Consider the following 16,803-nt stretch of genomic DNA (forward strand, 5'->3'; position numbering starts at 1 on the left):
TGGACGTGGCCCCCACTTCACCGTAGTCCTCCCCCACCAAGTCCTCTTCCGTGACCTCCTAGACATGGCAACCCTACTAAATAACAGGGGCTCCTCAGACTCCGGCAGCAGCGCCTGACAGGCGGGAGACTCCGGCAGCAGCGGAGAGGAGGAAGGCTCTGGCAGATCCTGGCTGACTGGCAGATCTGGAAGAGTCTGGCTGACTGGCGGATCTGGAAGAGTCTGGCGGATCTGGAAGAGTCTAGCGGATCTGGAAGAGTCTGGCGGATCTGGAAGAGTCTGGCGGATCTGGAAGAGTCTGGCGGATCTGGAAGAGTCTGGTTGACTGGCGGGTCCTGGCAGACTGACGGCTCTGGCTGCTCCATGCAGATTGGAAGCTCTGGCGGCTTCTTGCAGACTGGCAGCTCTGGCTGCTCCATGCAGACTGGCAGCTCCTTGCAGACTGGCAGCTCCTTGCAGACTGGCAGCTCCTTGCAGACTGGCAGCTCCGGCTGCTCCATGCAGACTGGCAGCTCTGGCTGCTCCATGCAGCCTGACAGCTCTGGCTGCACTAAACGGGCAGGAGACTCCAGCAACGCTGTAGAGGCGGTAGGCTCTGGCAGCGCTAAACAGGCGGGAGACTCCAACAGCGCAGGAGAGGCGAGGCGCACAGTAGGCCTGATGCGTGGTGCTGGCACTGGTGGTACTGGGCCGAGGACACGCACAGGAAGCCTGGTGCGGGGCTGCCACCGGAGGGCTGGGGTGTGGAGGTGGTACTGGGTAGACCCGGACCGTGCACGCGCACTGGAGCTCTTAAGCACCGAGCCTGCCCAACCTTACCTGGTTGAATACTCCCGGTCGCTCTGCCAGTGCGGCAAGGTGGAATAGCCCGCACTGGGCTATGCAGGCGGGCCGGGGACACCGAGCGCAAGGCTGGTGCCATGTAAGCCGGCCCAAGGAGACGCACTGGGGACCAGATGCGTAGAGCCGCTTCATGGCATTAGGCTCGTGCTCAATCTAGCCCGGCCGATACGTGGAGCTGGAATAGAACGCACCGGGCTATGCACCCCGCACTGGAGACAACGTGTGCACCACAGCATAACACGGTGCCTGCCCGGTCTCTCTAGCCCCGGTAACCACAGGAAGTTAGCGCAGGTCTCCTACCCTAGCGTCGCCATACTCCCTGTGAGCCTCCCCCCAAGACATTTTGGGGCTGACTCTCAGGCTTCCATCCGCGTCGCCGCGCTGCCTCCTCATACCAGCGCCTCTCAGCTCTCTCCACCTCCAGTTCTTCTATGGGACGGCGATATTCTCCATGCTGATCCCAGGGTCCTTCCACAATAATTCCTCCTCCCATGTCCATTCCTCCTTTAGTTGCTCCTTGGGGCGGCGACACTCCCCTGGTTTAGCCCAGGGTCCTCTCCCGTCGAGGATTTCCTCCCAAGTCCAAAAGTCCTTTTTTCACTGCTGCTCCTGCTGCCTTTGCTGTTTCCCGTTACCCACGCCGCTTGGGCCTGTTGTGGTGGGTGATTCTGTCACGGCTTTCGTTGTGGGAAGGAGGAGCGGACCAAAATGCAGCCTAGTTGTGATTCATTTTATTTAATAAGGAAACTATACACGATTAAACAAAATAACAAACGTACGAAAACAGCCCTATCTGGTGCAAAACACACAGACAGGAACAATCACCCACAAACACACAGTGAAACCCAGGCTACCTAAATATGGTTCCCAATCAGAGACAATGACTAACACCTGCCTCTGATTGAGAACCATATCAGGACAGACATAGAAATAGACAAACAAGACATCCAACATAGAATGCTCCCTCAGATCACACCCTGACCAACCAAAACCTATGAGGATCCGTAGGGACGTAATCATTGACAATTCACATTACACAATATGTTTTAGGCGTGCGCTCAAGCCGCGCTCATGAGTGATAACTATAAACAATAACTGAATGGCCCACTCTCCCGATCGCCACAGATAATTCAGATGAAAGGTACGAGTCGGTGAACTTATGTGGATTCATGGACGCACAGAACTTCTGGATCAGATGGAGTTAAGGAAGAACGCAGCGAGATCAGGCGATGGCAATTTCCTCCTTTTATGGAGTTGAGATCTGTCGGACATTTCCACCTGACCTAATTAAAGCGCCCCTGGCCCAGCTGAGTAAATGGCAATGAATTAAAGGATTATTCCGCCAACTCTGTGGGCCTTGTCTACAGTTAGGTTAGTGTTTGGTTGGGTTAGGGTTAAGGATGTAGTTGGGTTAGGGTTAGGTTAGTGTTTGGTTGGGTTGGGTTAGGGTTGGTTTAGGGTTAGGTTAGTGTTTGGTTGGGTTAGGGTTAATGATGTAGTTGGGTTAGGGTTAGGTTAGTGTTGGGTTGGGTTAGGGTTGGTTTAGGGTTAGGTTAGTGCTGGGTTGGGTTAGGATTGGTTTAGGGTTAGGGTTGGGTTGGTTTAGGGTTAGGGTTAGGTTCGTGTTGGGTTGGGTTGAAGCCAGCATGTGGATGGACTTGAGAATAAGGTTGAGGATATATAGTTAATTCTCTGACTGTATTGACTATAGAATAAGGTTGAGGATATATAGTTAATTCTCTGACTGTATTGACTATAGAATAAGGTTGAGGATATATAGTTAATTCTCTGACTGTATTGACTATAGAATAAGGTCTAGGATATATGGTTAATTCTCTGACTGTATTGACTATAGAATAAGGTTGAGGATATATAGTTAATTCTCTGACTGTATTGACTATAGAATAAGGTTGAGGATATATAGTTAATTCTCTGACTGTATTGACTATAGAATAAGGTTGAGGATATACAGTTAATTCTCTGACTGTATTGACTATAGAATAAGGTCTATATATAGTTAATTCTCTGACTGTATTGACTATAGAATAAGGTTGAGGATATATAGTTAATTCTCTGACTGTATTGACTATAGAATAAGGTCTAGGATATATAGTTAATTCTCTGACTGTATTGACTATAGAATAAGGTTGAGGATATATAGTTAATTCTCTGACTGTATTGACTATAGAATAAGGTCTAGGATATATAGTTAATTCTCTGACTGTATTGACTATAGAATAAAGGTTGAGGATATATAGTTAATTCTCTGACTGTATTGACTATAGAATAAGGTCTAGGATATATGGTTAATTCTCTGACTGTATTGACTATAGAATAAGGTTGAGGATATATAGTTAATTCTCTGACTGTATTGACTATAGAATAAGGTTGAGGATATATAGTTAATTCTCTGACTGTATTGACTATAGAATAAGGTCTAGGATATATAGTTAATTCTCTGACTGTATTGACTATAGAATAAGGTTGAGGATATATAGTTAATTCTCTGACTGTATTGACTATAGAATAAGGTCTAGGATATATAGTTAATTCTCTGACTGTATTGACCCAGTTGAATCCCATTTCTGGTCTGTAAACAGAAACAGAACAACATACATGGAAATGAGTTCAACACGTTTTAATGTATTTTAGTTTTAATCATGTTCATTGTATCTCTCTCCGTATGGCAGATTCTCAGTAGGTTTCCATGGTCCATTAACCCTAACAGCCCTGGCAAGGTCTACACAGTGAGAGGGGGGTAAGGGGAGGAGAGAGAGGGAGGAAGAGAGGGGAAGAGAGAGGGAAGAGAGGGAAGAGAGCAGGGGGGAAGAGAGAGAGGGAAGAGAGAGAGGGAAGGAAGAGGGAGAAGAAGAGGGGAGAGAGGGAGGGAAGAGAGGAGGGAAGAGGGAGAGAGAGGGGGAGAGAGAGGAGGAAGAGAGAGGGAGGGAAGAGAGATTATTTAACCAGTTTGGCTCATTGGACAGGTCAGAGTCTATGTTTGTGAGAGATAGGGGAATGTGGAGACGGAGGAGCGAAGAGAGACAGGGAGACACTACAGACATTATCACAACCTACCACTAGAGGAAGACAAGTAAACCGTTTTGTTAGTTTGTCATTCTTACATTAATGGTCACACAACAATCCCATCATTGTGGCAGAGAGAGAGAGAGAGAGAAGACTGGATAACACTCAGTCATCCTATTTATGTCTCAAATTGGTTTGGTCAGGGTGTGATGTGGGGTGGGCATTCTATGTTTTGTTTTCTATGTTTCTTTATTTCTATGTTTTGGCCGGGTATGGTTCTCAATCAGGGACAGCTGTCTATCATTGTCTCTGATTGGTTAGGTCAGGGTGTGACGTGGGGTGGGCATTCTATGTTTTGTTTTCTATGTTCCTTTATTTCTATGTTTTGGCTGGGTATGGTTCAGGGACAGCTGTCTATCGTTGTCTCTGATTGGTTTGGTCAGGGTGTGACTGGGGTGGGCAATCTATGTTTTGTTTTCTATGTTTCTTTATTTCTATGTTTTGGCTGGGTATGGTTCTCAGTCAGGGACAGCTGTCTATCGTTGTCTCTGATTGGGAACCATACTTAGGTAGCCCTTTCCTTCCTTTCAGTGTGGGAAGTTAACTTTGTTAGTGGCTCTTTGCCCTGTAAGCTTCACGGTTGTTTTTTTATAGAGCTCTGGTCAAAGTAATGCACTATGTAGGCAATAGGGTGTAATAGAGCTCTGGTCAAAGTAGTGCACTACACTATGTAGGGAATAGGGTGTTATAGAGCTCTGGTCAAGTAGTGCACTACACTATGTAGGGAATAGGGTGTTCTAGAGCTCTGGTCTAAAGTAGTGTACCACAGTATGTAGGGAATAGGGTGTTATAGAGCTCTGGTCAAAGTAGTGCACTACTATTCCCCATAATGCACCACACAGCCCTATGGGCCCTGGTCAAAGTAGTGCACTATATAGTGAATAGGGTGACACTTTGGAAGAAACTCAGACTTGAATCACTGGTCTTGGAAACTAGAAACTGCTAGTTGTTCATACGGTGTTGTTTTTAATGATTAACCTTGAAATGCAGTGGGCTGAATCAGGGTCACACAGTGTTTGTTGGAAGTCTTAAACAAATCTACTCTGAAACAAAGGTATCACCACAAACACATGGTTCTGGGCTTAAAGAAAGAAGACACCTGTACCATGTCAGATATGGAGTTGAAATGGATTCCATTTGGGGTTTTTTCACCCCAATATTACACTTTATATAAATCACAGAAGACTGAAATATAGCAAACCCCTTTGTTAGAGAAACACCGGATTTTAGGTATAAAATGTTTATTCTTTATTAATTATGAAATTATAAAAAATATGAATAACATTCCACCATGAGGTCACTAGGTAATAATGATACAATACGAATAACATTCCACCATGAGGTCACTAGGTAATAATGATACAATATGAATAACATTCCACCATGAGGTCACTAGGTAATAATGATACAATATGAATAACATTCCACCATGAGGTCACTAGGTAATAATGATACAATATGAATAACATTCCACCATGAGGTCACTAGGTAATAATGATACAATATGAATAACATTCCACCCTGAGGTCACTAGGTAATAATGATACAATATGAATAACATTCCACCATGAGGTCACTAGGTAATAATGATACAATATGAATAACATTCCACCATGAGGTCACTAGGTAATAATGATACAATATGAATAACATTCCACCATGAGGTCACTAGGTAATAATGATACAATATGAATAACATTCCACCATGAGGTCACTAGGTAATAATGATACAATATGAATAACATTCCACCATGAGGTCACTAGGTAATAATGATACAATATGAATAACATTCCACCATGAGGTCACTAGGTCATCTGACTGTAGGAAAGCAGTAGCTACACAGTGATGTTATTGTAAACCCAAGGCTTTTCTGGTAAACAGGTTAAACTGGGTTTCTGATGATGCTGACATGGGGTCAGTTCCACTAAACTTTAACAGAACTGATGAAATCCTAAATTAATCAGTAACAAAAATTACACAAAGTTTCTTGACATTGGGGAGGTGAATAAACTGTTCCCTTGGTTTCTTTCTCAACACAAAGGAAACTCTCACTGACTTGACATGTTCTGGTTTTGAATTCAGGCTGCAAGGTAAGGATCCTACCAGGAATTATTCATGTAGGATGTTGGTAGAATGTTGAAGTTGGGATAGTAAGGATCCTACCAGGAATTATTCATGTAGGATGTTGGTAGAATGTTGAAGTTGGGATAGTAAGGATCCTACCAGGAATTATTCATGTAGGATGTTGGTAGAATGTTGAAGTTGGGATAGTAAGGATACTACCAGGAGTTATTCATGTAGGATGTTGGTAGAAAGTTGGTAGAAAGTTGAAGATACAGAGCCACTTGTCATCAGCAAGGTGCTCTCTCAGCAGAATATTTCAATGGCTTGACATGTTCTGGTTGTGAATTCAGGCTACAAAGGTAAGACTTTTCCCAGGGATTATTATAAAGTGTGAAGATAAAATTAAATGTATGGTGTAATTTTAGTTTAGTGAATGACAGTAAAACACTCAGATGTAACAGTCCATTTCATCTGGGACAGCTACGTGACAGTTCAATCATACAAAATGGCGCTAACTGGGCGTAGGCAATTAAATGAAAAAAACATATTCATATATCGTATATTGTGGATATTTTACAATTTGTATATTTATTCATGTATTATAGTTCAATGACATGTTGGATCTTTGTTTAGGGGTCATTGCTTGAAAATGAGTCTCTGGGGGAGAGAGAGGAGGGCGGCCATGCCTCTAAAATGAGTCTCTCTGGGGAGAGAGGAGGAGGGGGGCCATGCCTCTAAAATGAGTCTCTCGGAACATGACACCAACGTTAAGAGGTGAGAATATAATTTTGTTTAAGAATTTATGAAGAGTTTATATCCATAATTTTTTCACACTTGTGTTTTTTCATCAGAAATGAAGTCTTCTGGGTACCTTCATGTGTAAAATATTACTGTTCTAAGATAGATTTTAGTGTCTGATATTTTCTCCTAAACGTCAACTGAGCGGCACAGAGACACCATTCAAATGTGTTCAGATTCATTACATCTTCAGCTGGAAACACTAAGTGTTGTTGTCCGTCTGTGACCAAGAGAAAGTGGTCTGAGTTCAATTCTATGAAATTATTTAGTATTTATTTTTCATTTTGGGGGCTGAACATCACAGCGAATATTGTTACATCACAGCGAATATTGTTACATTACAAGGCGAATATTGTTACATCACAGCGAATATTGTTACATCACAGCGAATATTGTTACATTACAAGGCGAATATTGTTACATCACAGCGAATATTGTTACATCACAGCGAATGTTGTTACATTACAAGGCGAATATTGTTACATCACAGTGAATATTGTTGCATCACAGCAAGATGAAACTAATATTGTTACATTCTCTAGATTCTTCCGTTTCATTTTATCTATAAAGCCCCACAGTGTTGTAGTACCCATAACACCTAGCGGTCAAACAGGGAAATGGTTCCAATAGTTTTATAGAGCCCCACAGTGGAGGTGTCATAATACCCATAACACCTAGCGGTCAAACAGGGAAATGGTTCCAATAGTTTTATAGAGCCCCACAGTGGATGTGTCATAATACCCATAACACCTAGCGGTCAAACAGGGAAATGGTTCCAATAGTTTTATAGAGCCCCACAGTGGAGGTGTCATAATACCCATAACACCTAGCGGTCAAACAGGGAAATGGTTCCAATAGTTTTATAGAGCCCCACAGTGGAGGTGTCATAGTACCCATAACACCTAGCGGTCAAACAGGGAAATGGTTCCAATAGTTTTATAGAGCCCCACAGTGGAGGTGTCATAATACCCATAACACCTAGCGGTCAAACAGGGAAATGGTTTCAATAGTTTTATAGAGCCCCACAGTGGAGGTGTCATAATACCCATAACACCTAGCGGTCAAACAGGGAAATGGTTCCAATAGTTTTATAGAGCCCCACAGTGGAGGTGTCATAATACCCATAACACCTAGCGGTCAAACAGGGAAATGGTTCCAATAGTTTTATAGAGCCCCACAGTGGAGGTGTCATAATACCCATAACACCTAGCGGTCAAACAGGGAAATGGTTCCAATAGTTTTATAGAGCCCCACAGTGGAGGTGTCATAATACCCATAACACCTAGTGGTCAAACAGGGAAATGGTTCCAATAGTTTTATAGAGCCCCACAGTGGAGGTGTCATAATACCCATAACACCTAGCGGTCAAACAGGGAAATGGTTCCAATAGTTTTATAGAGCCCCACAGTGGAGGTGTTATAATACCCATAACACCTAGCAGTCAAACAGGGAAATGGTTCCAATAGTTTTATAGAGCCCCACAGTGGAGGTGTCATAATACCCATAACACCTAGCGGTCAAACAGGGAAATGGTTCCAATAGTTTTATAGAGCCCCACAGTGGAGGTGTCATAATACCCATAACACCTAGTGGTCAAACAGGGAAATGGTTCCAATAGTTTTATAGAGCCCCACAGTGGAGGTGTCATAATACCCATAACACCTAGCGGTCAAACAGGGAAATGGTTCCAATAGTTTTATAGAGCCCCACAGTGGAGGTGTTGTAGTACCCATAACACCTAGCGGTCAAACAGGGAAATGGTTCCAATAGTTTTATAGAGCCCCACAGTGGAGGTGTTGTAGTACCCATAACACCTAGCGGTCAAACAGGGAAATGGTTCCAATAGTTTTATAGAGCCCCACAGTGGAGGTGTCATAATACCCATAACACCCAGCGGTCAAACAGGGAAATGGTTCCAATAGTTTTTAGAGCCCCACAGTGGAGGTGTCATAATACCCATAACACCTAGCGGTCAAACAGGGAAATGGTTCCAATAGTTTTTCCACCACATTTTTTCCCATAGGGAATTGTAGAAACACTTCAAATAAGGGCTGTGTAGGGTGGGGGCGGCGCGGCGATTCTTGTGGGCAAATTTTGTCATTGAACTTTGTCATCAAAGTCTGGCCTTCTCTGGATTTATGGTGCTTTCAAGACAACTTGGAACTCTGAAAAAAGCATAATTGATCTTCAGGTCGGAGCTCTCGAAAAGGCCAGAGTCCCCGACTTAGAATTTATAGTTGGATGACGATTCAAGACCTATTTTCTCAATTGGAGCTATTTTTTTCAGTTGTCTTTAACTCACTGAAATCTGAGATTTCCACGTTTCCAGTTGTTTTGAACTCAGCAGAAGTCACAGCATGGCCAATGTATTCAACCTTTTCTGGTCCATGGTGTTGCAGGGGAATGTTTATCATTTTAAGCTTGGAAAAGACTTGGACCCCCTCTCACTGAATAGCAGACTAGAGATTGGAAAAGACTTGGACCACACCCCCTCTCACTGAATAGCAGACTAGTGATTTGAAAAGACTTGGACCCCCTCTCACTGAATAGCAGACTAGTGATTGGAAAAGACTTGGACCCCCTCTCACTGAATAGCAGACTAGTGATTGGAAAAGACTTGGACCCTCTCTCACTGAATAGCAGACTAGTGATTGGAAAAGACTTGGACCCCCTCTCACTGAATAGCAGACTAGTGATTGGAAAAGACTTGGACCCCCTCTCACTGAATAGCAGACTAGTGATTGGAAAAGACTTGGACCCCCTCTCACTGAATAGCAGACTAGTGATTGGAAAAGACTTGGACCACACCCCCTCTCACTGAATAGCAGACTAGTGATTGGAAAATACTTGGACCACACCCCCTCTCACTGAATAGCAGACTAGTGATTGGAAAAGACTTGAACCCTCTCTCACTGAATAGCAGGCTAGTGATTGGAAAAGACTTGGACCCTCTGTCACTGAATACCAGGCTAGTGATTGGAAAAGACTTGGACCCCCTCTCACTGAATAGCACACTAGTGATTGGAAAAGACTTGGACCCCCTCTCACTGAATAGCAGACTAGTGATTGGAAAGACTTGGACCACACCCCCTCTCACTGAATAGCAGACTAGTGATTGGAAAAGACTTGGACCACACCCCCTCTCACTGAATAGCAGACTAGTGATTGGAAAAGACTTGGACCACACCCCCTCTCACTGAATAGCAGGCTAGTGATTGGAAAGACTTGGACCACACCCCCTCTCACTGAATAGCAGACTAGTGATTTGCTTTGCAACGGTTTTGAAAGTACGATGCTGATATGATCCAATCAAAGCTACTGTAGATATAACATGATGCTGATATGATCAGTCCAATTAAAGCTACTGTAGATATAACATGATGCTGATATGATCAGTCCAATCAAAGCCACGGTAGATATAACATGATGTTGATATGATCCAATCAAAGCCACGGTAGATATAACATGATGCTGATATGATCAGTCCAATCAAAGCTACTGTAGATATAACATGATGCTGATATGATCAGTCCAATCAAAGCTACTGTAGATATAACATGATGCTGATATGATCAGTCCAATCAAAGCCACGGTAGATATAACATGATGTTGATATGATCAGTCCAATCAAAGCTACTGTAGATATAACATGATGTTGATATGATCAGTCCAATCAAAGCTACAGTAGATATAACATGATGTTGATATGATCAGTCCAATCAAAGCTACTGTAGATATAACATGATGTTGATATGATCAGTCCAATCAAAGCTACTGTAGATATAACATGATGCTGATATGATCAGTCCAATCAAAGCCACGGTAGATATAACATGATGTTGATATGATCAGTCCAATCAAAGCTACTGTAGATATAACATGATGTTGATATGATCAGTCCAATCAAAGCTACAGTAGATATAACATGATGTTGATATGATCAGTCCAATCAAAGCTACTGTAGATATAACATGATGTTGATATGATCAGTCCAATCAAAGCTACTGTAGATATAACATGATGTTGATATGATCCAATCAAAGCTACTGTAGATATAACATGATGTTGATATGATCAGTCCAATCAAAGCTACTGTAGATATAACATGATGTTGATATGATCAGTCCAATCAAAGCTACTGCAGATATAACATGATGCTGATATGATCAGTCCAATCAAAGCTACTGTAGATATAACATGATGTTGATATGATCAGTCCAATCAAAGCTACTGTAGATATAACATGATGTTGATATGATCAGTCCAATCAAAGCCACGGTAGATATAACATGATGTTGACATGATCAGTCCAATCAAAGCTACTGTAGATATAACATGATGTTGATATGATCAGTCCAATCAAAGCCACGGTAGATATAACATGATGTTGATATGGTCCAATCAAAACCACGGTAGATATAACGTGATGTTAATTTTATCTGTGGCCAATGACCTTGAGCCTTTTGGTTGGACACTACTAATGTAACTCTATGGCAGCACCCAATAGGCTTGAATTTTAGAGATCTCACTGTAGATGTTGAGGTGACGTAGTGTCTCCATGAGTGACAGAACACTGAGCCAATCATGACTGACTACAGAACATTGCCAACCCCTATGCTCAGTATTTTCCTCTGGCTGCTCATTGCCTTCATTCATGCAGAGGCGGGCAGCCTGAAGGTCTCCTCATTGATTTAGCTGAAAGGGAGAAATGGTGCTTTACATTGGTATTCATATTACAGTTGACCTGGAAGTGTTATGTTTTTGGGGCGCTAAAATAAGGTCAATTGTACGGAACAGTGCAATATACAAATGTTTGTTAGCTATCTTTACAATTCCTCTGTCTGGTTCTCCTCTCTTCACCAGATGGACGGTAACTTTAGTGTTTAACCCCTCTGAATCCAAGGACCAAACTTTTGAATATTATTTTCGGGGTTCTTCAAGTAGGCTGGACACCTTACATTTTTAACAATGAATTTTTCTGATGAAAACTAGTTCATTGCATCTGCCATGGAGTCCAGTTCCATAATATTACCATATTTGCTTTGAAGTAATCGCACAGAGTGGGCTGAGGCGATCTTCGGGAATAACGATGGAGTTCGCTACAGTGTTGAGATATCGAAGTTTGTTGTTCAGACGAACGACCTGCTAGCGAGCCAAGCTAGTCGGTAACTTTAGTGTTTAACCCCTCTGTGTCCATGGACCAAACTTTTGAATATTATTTTGGGCGCCTCAAGGATTTAATTGTTTGTAAAACTTTAGTGGAGAGCTCTCAATTTTGGTTTTCGGTTTGCCTTCAGAAAGTATTCACACACCTTGAATTGTTCCACATTTTGTCGTGTCAAAGCCTGAATTTAAAATGGATTCATTCAGATGTTTTGGGGTCACTGGCCTACACACACAACACCCCATAATGTCAAAGTGGAATTATGTTTTATGAAGTCTTTACAAAATGTATTTAAAATGAAAAGCTGAAATGTCTTGAATCATTAAGTATTCAGCCCCTTTGTTATGGCCCCAAGTCTAAAAAGGTTCAGGAGGAGAAATGAGCTTAACAAGTCACACAATAATCAGCAGTGGTGCTGCAGTGGTGCCTGGGTAATATCACTGGGGAAGACATGGTACAACACATGTGTTGTGATAATAGTGGGTAATATCACTGGGGAAGACATGGTACAACACATGTGTTGTGATAATAGTGGGTAATATCACTGGGGAAGACATGTTACAACACATGTGTTGTGATAATAGTGGGTAATATCACTGGGGAAGACATGGTACAACACATTGTTTGCTCTATAACCTGCTAGATCATGTGCTTTGTAACCATGATATATAAGCCTAAGGCCCAGACAATAAGAAGACACAGTGGCAGATTAAATTCAACCACACCTTTGTTTCATCACTGAATCAGAGAGTCTGTCCGGTGGAGTTCAGTAGATCTATATACAGCATGGAGTCCACAACACATACTGCATGTAACAGACAGTTACAACTAAAAGATACCAACAACTATTTAGTCTAATCAACGTAAGCTAAATATGTGGCAGTCCATGGTTCTGATTCATGTGTGTGTGTGTGTGTGTGTGTGTGTGTGTGTGTGTGTGTGTGTGTGTGTGTGTGTGTGTGTGTGTGTGTGTGTGTGTGTGTGTGTGTGTGTGTGTGTGTGTGTGTGTGTGTGTGTGTGTGTGTGTGTGTGTGTGTGTGTGTGTTCAGCAGATTTCTCTTCTTGTTGTTGATGTTGAAATTCAACACACGGACACTCGAAGTCAAACTTAAATGAATCATTTAGTTAACTGGAGAGGTTTAAACCACCTCAATGCACCACAGTAGAGAAGAGATGGCACCCTGTCACAGTCACCTGCATGAACCAAAACAGAGTGAGAGAGGAGATGGCACCCTGTCAGTCACCTGCATGAACCAAAACAGAGTGAGAGAAGAGATGGCACCGTCAGTCACCTGCATGAACCAAAACAGAGTGAGAGAAGAGATGGCACCCTGTCAGTCACCTGCATGAACCAAAACAGAGTGAGAAGAGATGGCACCCTGTCACAGTCACCTGCATGAACCAAAACAGAGTGAGAGAAGAGATGGCACCCTGTCAGTCACCTGCATGAACCAAAACAGAGTGAGAGAAGAGATGGCACCCTGTCACAGTCACCTGCATGAACCAAAACAGAGTGAGAGAAGAGATGGCACCCTGTCACAGTCACCTGCATGAACCAAAACAGAGTGAGAGAAGAGATGGCACCCTGTCACAGTCACCTGCATGAACCAAAACAGAGTGAGAGAAGAGATGGCACCCTGTCACAGTCACCTGCATGAACCAAAACAGAGTGAGAGAAGAGATGGCACCCTGTCACAGTCACCTGCATGAACCAAAACAGAGTGAGAGAAGAGATGGCACCCTGTCACAGTCACCTGCATGAACCAAAACAGAGTGAGAGAAGAGATGGCACCCTGTCACAGTCACCTGCATGAACCAAAACAGAGTGAGAGAAGAGATGGCACCCTGTCAGTCACCTGCATGAACCAAAACAGAGTGAGAGAAGAGATGGCACCCTGTCAGTCACCTGCATGAACCAAAACAGAGTGAGAGAAGAGATTCTCTTCAGCAACAAAATTCCAGAAGAACAAAACAGTCTATCACCCTGTCATACTGTTTAATTTGTTATTTTTTTATTTCACCTTTATTTAACAAGGTAGGCTAGTTGAGAACACCTTTATTTAACCAGGTAGGCTAGGTGAGAACACCTTTATTTATCCAGGTAGGCTAGTTGAGAACACCTTTATTTAACCAGGTAGGCTAGTTGAGAACACCTTTATTTTACCTGTTAGGCTAGTTGAGAACACCTTTATTTATCCAGGTAGGCTAGTTGAGAACACCTTTATTTAACCAGGTAGGCTAGTTGAGAACACCTTTATTTATCCAGGTAGGCTAGTTGAGAACACCTTTATTTAACCAGGTAGGCTAGTTGAGAACACCTTTATTTAACCAGGTAGGCTAGTTGAGAACACCTTTATTGAACCAGGTAGGCTAGTTGAGAACACCTTTATTTAACCAGGTAGGCTAGTTGAGAACACCTTTATTTAACCAGGTAGGCTAGTTGAGAACACCTTTATTTAACCAGGTAGGCTAGTTGAGAACACCTTTATTTAACCAGGTAGGCTAGTTGAGAACACCTTTATTTAACCAGGTAGGCTAGTTGAGAACACCTTTATTTATCCAGGTAGGCTAGTTGAGAACACCTTTATTTAACCAGGTAGGCTAGTTGAGAACACCTTTATTTAACCAGGTAGGCTAGTTGAGAACACCTTTATTTAACCAGGTAGGTTAGTTGAGAACACCTTTATTTATCCAGGTAGGCTAGTTGAGAACACCTTTATTTAACCAGGTAGGCTAGTTGAGAACACCTTTATTTAACCAGGTAGGCTAGTTGAGAACACCTTTATTTATCCAGGTAGGCTAGTTGAGAACACCTTTATTTAACCAGGTAGGCTAGTTGAGAACACCTTTATTTAACCAGGTAGGCTAGTTGAGAACACCTTTATTTAACCAGGTAGGCTAGTTGAGAACACCTTTATTTAACCAGGTAGGCTAGTTGAGAACACCTTTATTGAACCAGGTAGGCTAGTTGAGAACACCTTTATTGAACCAGGTAGGCTAGTTGAGAACACCTTTATTTAACCAGGTAGGCTAGTTGAGAACACCTTTATTGAACCAGGTAGGCTTGTTGAGAACACCTTTATTTAACCAGGTAGGCTAGTTGAGAACACCTTTATTTATCCAGGTAGGCTAGTTGAGAACACCTTTATTATCCAGGTAGGCTAGTTGGGAACACCTTTATTTAACCAGGTAGGCTAGTTGAGAACACCTTTATTTAACCAGGTAGGCTAGTTGAGAACAAGTTCTCATTTGTAACTGCGACCTGGCCAAGATAAAGCAAAGCAGTTCGACACAGACAACAACACAGAGTTTGACATGGAATGAACCAACATACAAGCAATAATACAGTAGATCTATATACAGCATGTGTAAATGAGGCAGGATAAGAGAGGTAATAAATACAGTAGATCTATATACAGCATGTGTAAATGAGGCAGGATGAGAGAGGTAATACATACAGTAGATCTATATACAGCATGTGTAAATGAGGCAGGATAAGAGAGGTAATAAATACAGTAGATCTATATACAGCATGTGTAAATGAGGCAGGATGAGAGAGGTAACAAATACAGTAGATATATATACAGCATGTGTAAATGAGGCAGGATGAGAGAGGTAATACATACAGTAGATCTATATACAGCATGTGTAAATGAGGCAGGATGAGAGAGGTAATAAATACAGTAGATCTATATACAGCATGTGCAAATTAGGCAGGATGAGAGAGGTAATAAATACAGTAGATCTATATATAGCATGTGTAAATGAGGCAGGATGAGAGAGGTAATAAATACAGTAGATCTATATACAGCATGTGTAAATGAGGCAGGACGAGAGAGGTAATACATACAGTAGATCTATATACAGCATGTGTAAATGAGGCAGGATGAGAGAGGTAATAAATACAGTAGATCTATATACAGCATGTGTAAATGAGGCAGGATAAGAGAGGTAATAAATACAGTAGATCTATATACAGCATGTGTAAATGAGGCAGGATGAGAGAGGTAATAAATACAGTAGATCTATATACAGCATGTGTAAATGAGGCCGGATAAGAGAGGTAATAAATACAGTAGATCTATATACAGCATGTGTAAATGAGGCAGGATGAGAGAGGTAATAAATACTGTACATACCTTTATTTGATGTCCTCGGCTACTTGGGTAAAAAGCTTGGTTCTTGGTCTTCCTAACTTAGTTGCCGGAGAGGAAGGAAACCACTCATTGATTTCAGCATGAGGCCAATGGTGACTTTAAAACAGTTACAGAGTTTAATGGCTGTGATAGGAGAACACTGAGGATGGATCAACAACAGTATAGTTACTCCTCAATACTAACCTCATTGACAGAGTGAAAAGAAGGAAGCCTGTACAGAATAACAATATTCTAAAACATGCGTCCTGTTTGTAACAAGCCACTAAATCAAAACTGCAAAAACATGTGGCAAAGCAGTTCACTTTTTGTCCTGAATACAAAGTGTTATGTTTGGGGCAAATCCAATACAACCCCTAACTGACTGCCATTCTCCATATGTTCAAGCATAGTGGTGGCTGCATCATTTACATTTACATTGTAGTCATTCAGCAGACAGTCTGATCCAGTAGTGAGTCATTTAGCAGGCGCTCTGATGCAGAGGTGAGTCATTTAGCAGACGCTCTAATCCAGTAGTGAGTCATTTAGCAGACGCTCTGATCCAGTAGTGAGTCATTTAGCAGACGCTCTGATCCAGTAGTGAGTCATTTAGCAGACGCTCTGATCCAGTGGTGAGTCATTTAGCAGACGCTCTGATCCAGTAGTGAGTCATTAAGCAGACGCTCTGATCCAGTGGTGAGTCATTTAGCAGACAC

Source organism: Oncorhynchus masou, unplaced genomic scaffold (genome assembly GCF_036934945.1).
Source record: "Oncorhynchus masou masou isolate Uvic2021 unplaced genomic scaffold, UVic_Omas_1.1 unplaced_scaffold_1822, whole genome shotgun sequence".
NCBI lineage: Eukaryota > Metazoa > Chordata > Actinopteri > Salmoniformes > Salmonidae > Oncorhynchus > Oncorhynchus masou.